We start from the raw sequence: 6,000 nt of genomic DNA, 5'->3' as shown, positions 1-6,000 counted from the left end.
GGTGCGGTGCGCCGCGGATTATGTATACGGAAATCCAACGGGCGCAGAAGTATTCACCGAACGGCTCGTAGATCTTATCGTGTTGTTGAGATATCGCGGCGACTGAATTATTGCCGAGGAAAAATTTGTTTAAACGGTAGATTCGCGCCGATCGATATGCCCGTTTGTTACTCGCGTCGACACCTCCCTCTCTCGCCTCTCTCGATAACCCCTCGATGCCACGGAGAATAAGCTGTACCGGGGGACAGACGTTGCCGCACGGTGAGCTTATTACATGCAAATTACTGGCATATTGCGCGTCTATAGTCTGTCGTAATTGTGACATAATGCATGGGCCCGCGTTTGCGTGCGCCAGACGTCCCGTGTGAGCCGAGAGACTTCCGTTTGCTTCAACCGTGTTGCGGGAATTTCTTTTATAAACGTCTAGAAAGACACTTAACGTTCGTTCGAACATGTGTGCTATATACGATAAATATCGATTTTAATTTGTCGACGAAGGCTGCAGAAGTCATGGCTGATTTAGTGAATATACTCAATGGACAAGAAATTACGCACGTCCTGATGCCATCACCAGCATCGTCGTGTGAAAGGTTAGTGATACTGTAGAATGTTATGTTGCGCTGTAGAAATCCCAATCATCAACAATGTGACGAGAAAAGGATCTCTACAGTACTGTGCAACCGTTCGAAACAGTCAGAGTGCACATTCCAACTGAAACAGTCAGTCCCCAGCATCTCTCACCAGCCGGAGACGGAGGAATTCCGGCTGATCTTTCGTTCTTATTACAACGGGGTGTTGCTCACAGACTTCCTCGTTGAATGAACAACGTTGATGGGTTGCGTTTAGCAACTAAATCGAGCCGCGGTCTGCGTGTGCGGCTCGCGAGCGGCGCGGCAGCGTGGCAGCGCGTTGCGGGGCGCGTTTAAGAGAGCGCGGCATCATCAAACATCTCACCGCTAGGCGAAGCGATGATGGATAACCCGTGATGAAATCATTCATGCATCAGCATTTTAACCGCTGCGCGCCAGAGAGACGGAGAGAAGAAAAGGGCGAGAGAAAGAGAGAGAGAGAGAAAGGGAACGATGGATCCCGTTCCGAGTCCAGTGCATGGTAGTCGGTGCATGCTCATTTACCTCGTACCGTTAGCCTTTAATTACTCATTGATTTATTATTGACGATGGTGTTGGGTGCAGTACCTTTTGCACCTATCTTTTCACGTTCGTCACAGAGCTGCTGCGACGTCACAAAAAGAAAAAAAAACATACCGCTGATCTCGCCGATATATCGACGGCTTTCTCTCATCGACTCGATCCGAGATGACGGACGCGCTAATGCGAGTGTCGCGTCTGCATCTCAAAACCCCGGCTGCAATTAACCGCGCTCGCTATAAATCCGTGGAGCCCGCGAGGCATTCCCCACTGAAGGATTTCTTTCGCTATGGGCCGCGACTGTGATTGACTCTGCGACGCCGATGTCAAGGGTGTAATATCGTCGACCTGCTGCATCGGATGGGGAATCACGGTGATGTAACTGGCATTACGATGCACTTCGGACCTGGCTATAGAAATTGTGTTCGCCGTGGACACGGGTAATTGTGCTATTCGATTCTCTTTGGGAGATGCATGTAGCAGAGATTGAAAGGACATTGTAACTGCTGAAGACTCGACCGTGATCGAAGATATTCTCGTGCACTTTACAGATGCGTTTGCATACGAGTACGATCTGTTGTTAGAATATAAGTTAGAATACAGTCATTACGAGGGTAAGGATATACAAGAGGTACAGAACGACGGGAGGACCGCATAATATGGCATTTTTAAATATTGAGATCCATACCGTTCCTGTGACACCAGTCGCAGAAACGATCCAGGTCCGTCTGTAATCTGCGAATAGGAGATACTTACAATGTTGAAACTTTTAATTGGCTGCAACGTCATGTGTACGAATTATACATTGATTTTCTGAGAACAATATTATATGCTACATAAATTTCACCAAGAGTACAACAGTGTACAGGTTGATCGGTTCACGTTGAAGGTAGCTGTTGCTGTCGAGGGATCAATTAAAAAGTCCCCGACCATGGGACACAGACTGAAAAATGATGGAATAATTGTCGGTAGATAATGTGTTAAATTGAATCATCTCGCACATCTGTCGCAGAAAGCGAAGCTGAAGGCGACGAGCGGTAATCGGTGGCCGATCGCGTCTTACTCCGATCTCGAAACGCCGATCGAATTTAATCCGCCGCGGCGCGCCGGCGCGAGTCTATCAGCCATATTCGAGAGTGCCGTGACCGTGGCGTCGAACAAATCCAGTTACAAGCATCTATCATCGTTACAGAAATAAACGGCGGTGACCAGAAACACAGGGTCTCTCGTTAAACCGTGAAACGCGCGGAAAATCGAGGCAGACGTTCGCGTAATTGATGGATAGCCGGTCGTCGTAGTCGCAAGGACACCGATCGGCCGTGTCGCTGGCTGACAGCACTCGTTTCCCGAGGCCGTGTCGTATCTATGTAATAGGTTTTCGTGTTTAAGCTGAAAACAGGATGACAGTGTTTATACGGGGCGAGTCTCGCCGCGCGCGGATGCGCTTCTCCGTGGTGTTGTCGATCCTCTTCGGTCCGCTTGTCGCCCCGTTGTTTCTCGCGCGCACTTTCACTCGCGCGAGAGGACGCGAGCGAGTACGAAGCGGAGTTTCCTCCTTTACTGCTCTCGCTTCGGGAACGCGGGGCTCGCGCGGCGCGTTATTAGGAATCGTTATCGAAGACAAGTTTTCAACGGCGCAGCTAACCGATATTGACTTTTTGCCGGCGCGAAGGCATGCATACAAATTACAGCCATTACAGGCTCATAGGAGCGTTCACTTTCCAGCGACACGTAATAAATTGTCTACTCTTCGAGAAAACACGCGACGGAAATGTTGGCCTGCTATCGGGCCCCGGACCTGATTTTATATTTCCCCGATCAACCACGCCGGGGACTCGAAATCGTTCGGACCACTTATCGGCCGGCGTAGAATGACAGCCCCGAGGGACACCAACCGGATCCTATGAACTAGCGAGGAGAACCCAGTATGGTCCCCCACGTTCTTATTTCACTGCAGATTATATGTGGTCCCTCGCGACTCTAAATGAGTTCATGCTCATCTGTGCTGTTTTTCTTCTATTTAGTTTGTGGCGATTTTTATTGAGCTATGGAATTATTTGAGCAAGTTACATACTACTACTTGTCGAATGTTCCACACACGGCAGAAAATATTTTTATATTATAACCGTGTACCTATTACCAGACAGAACATTTTAGTTTTTAGTTTATTTGCAAGTATTATGAATTTACAGAACAACTGATAAGAAGATAGAATTTTTCGTTTATTTAGATTAAATGGTCGGTAAAAAGGTCTCGAAGGACATAGAGGACATTATTGGGTCTACTGCAACTTCTATTGTAGATTTGTAACGAAAATTCACTGCGCACTTGAAATTCCACTAAGCCCGTTACATTACCAGCTGAGAAATCACGGCGATGTAACCGAGGTTACGATGCACTTCAAACGAAGTCAAGGAAATCGTACTCACTGTGAACACAGGTAATTATGCTATTGGATTCTCTTTGGTGTAACAAAGATAGTAGACTCAAAGGAAATTCTAGCATTTGAACATGTCGATAACACTCGATGGAAAGGACAAATGATCCTTACGCACTTTACAGCTGCTATCAGAACATGATTCTTCTAAATTAACTTTTTCCTTTATAAAGAACAGCTAAATTCTTATTCTTTTATCGAGAGGGTTAGTTCATCAGCGTTTCTTGAAGACTATTCGTATAATGTGCAATCGAACTTTAAATGATCATAATTCGACGCCTGTATCATTGGTAATTTAAAAGCGAATTTCAGCAATAAGGAAGTAGAAACAACCATATGAATAATTATTACAAAATTGCAGCCTCCTGGTATAGTCGGGAATGGGGTAACATGTCGCAGCTCGCAGAACGCGGAAGGAGACAGCCGCATGAAAGCGTTAATAAAGATATATATTATTTCTAATACAGATATTATCTCCACGAAACCATAGACACGTTGCATATTCGAGATATCCTCGTCTTTCGCTAATGCACAATTTCCGAGCGTTTTTCCCGGGTGTTGCCCCTAAATTTCGCAACGTGTCAAACGGGTCCGCGGTTCTCGAAGCGCTCGCGGGTACTTCCGCGAAAGATTTTATCAGACTTATTACCGTCGCTGATAGCGCCTGATAATTCATAACATTTGCCGGTCGGCTCGTTACGGGGCTGAATTCGAGGAATGATTCAGTGTAGCCGATACGACGCTAATTCGACGGGCTGTCCTTTTTCTTTGTCGGAGCCGGTCTACCGCGACGCGTAGAGGCCCCTCCGTTAATTTTGTTTCGAGCGTGGAAAACGTACGGTTGGATATTAGAGGCCGCGCGCGAAAAGTGGAAATCTCGATACACGCACGTGCCGGGATCGATAAATCACGAGGCGTGGCGTGGCCGGCCCCGTTCCTGCACTTAGCCAGCATCTAATCTATTATTGAGAGTGTCATTCGGCTCGCCCGCGCGCCTCGCATTAGCGCCGCCCGTTTAAATGTCACCCCGATATTTCGAGTGTACGATGTTTCGGCAGCGCACGAGCGAGCGGATGCTCCGGACGAGATGTCCCCTGATTTATTTCTCTCGATGAGATCGAACGAACCCGCCCCTCGTCCCCAACGAGCACTTAACTTTGCCGGGACTCACCTCTTACAGATTAGCCTCCCCCCCCCCCCGCCTCCTTCGTTTCTTCACACCTGATGCTGACCGCTGCTGTTGTCGCTGGACATTCATTACCAATCAAGGGGAATAGCTTCGTGGACTGATAAGCTAGGCAATTACCATGTTCCATGTTGCTCACTACTATAGTTTAATTATCCTTCAATGCATCCGGTTGTCCCAACGAACAAATTTACAGTAAAATGTAATAATATTTCGTATTTAAAAAGATGTTTGTCCTTTTGTACAAAACGCAAAGCTAAAATAATTTTCATGTTGTGGACTTATCTTTCCAAATTCAAATGAAATGGGTCCACCACCGTGAATGAATTTATGAATGACTCCATCCGCTTTCGTAAAATTATAAATACAACTGACTCACGATACAGATCTCGAGAAGTAAAAAATAACGCTTTGAAGGTCGATAAAAGGGCCGATTTAAGAGCATTCTACGTGCTGGCTCTTTTTCACATAGATGCAAAGTGATTTCGGAGATAAGCCCGTTTAAAACGGGTCACTCGTCGGAGGCGGGTGTTCGTCGGGGTGTCGTCCGCTAAAAATAAGCTAAAAATCGTGGGTGTAAGAGGGAAGCGTCGTTCCAAAAAAGGGGTCAATGCCGAAGGCGCAAGTGAAAAATTACCGGCCGACTGCTTTCGCCCGCAGCCCCGTGGCAGAAAAAAACTAAGTGGTTTCTGTGTTATTACAAACCGGCGTCTAACCCGACGCGTCCCGTACATTATCTCAATCTGCGGCGCGCGTCGTTAATTACGTGTCGTCGTCGTCGACGTCGACGGATACAGTCACGTGTCCCACGATTCGGTCACGCAGGACCTGACCCCATTCATTCAGGCCCGTTTTCCACGGGTTAATTTCGTGCACGCGATAAATAATAATTCCTAATGGAACCGGACGCGCGGCTGTCGCCAAACAAATCAAACTCCATCGGCCCGCTTGATCTCTCTTAATGTGACGATCGTGTTCGTAGTATAATAACAGAAATCCAAACGGGGGAACCCTTTCGGAATCTTTCTCCCATTTTTTGCGGTGCTAAGGAGAGCGTGATCGCGAGATTTTAGGTTATCGCCACCGAAAACGAGAAGAAAAAATGGAACATGAACCTGAGCCCGTTGGCGAACGTGAGTGGAGCACGCTCTAGGGGCCTAGCACAGCGTTCACGTGTGTGTTCCAGGCTCGTCGGAGGTTCCAGCTGGGCTTAGGAGACCAGTTGCTCG

General features: G+C 47.4%; 1 long non-coding RNA gene across 1 annotated transcript in view; it reads left to right on the top strand.

Annotated features, from left to right (window-relative positions):
• The first annotated feature begins 227 nt into the window (after positions 1-227).
• The window catches only part of LOC143207604 (uncharacterized), a 23,550-nt gene continuing 17,777 nt past the window's right edge, over positions 228-6,000 (top strand). The window contains exon 1 of the long non-coding RNA XR_013008702.1: positions 228-590. This is a non-coding gene — a long non-coding RNA (uncharacterized LOC143207604). The remainder of the gene's footprint in view (positions 591-6,000) is intronic.

The sequence above is a fragment of the Lasioglossum baleicum genome, chromosome 3, assembly GCF_051020765.1.
Source record: "Lasioglossum baleicum chromosome 3, iyLasBale1, whole genome shotgun sequence".
NCBI lineage: Eukaryota > Metazoa > Arthropoda > Insecta > Hymenoptera > Halictidae > Lasioglossum > Lasioglossum baleicum.
Note: the sequence above shows the minus strand (reverse complement) of the source record. Positions and strands in the feature narration are given on the sequence as shown.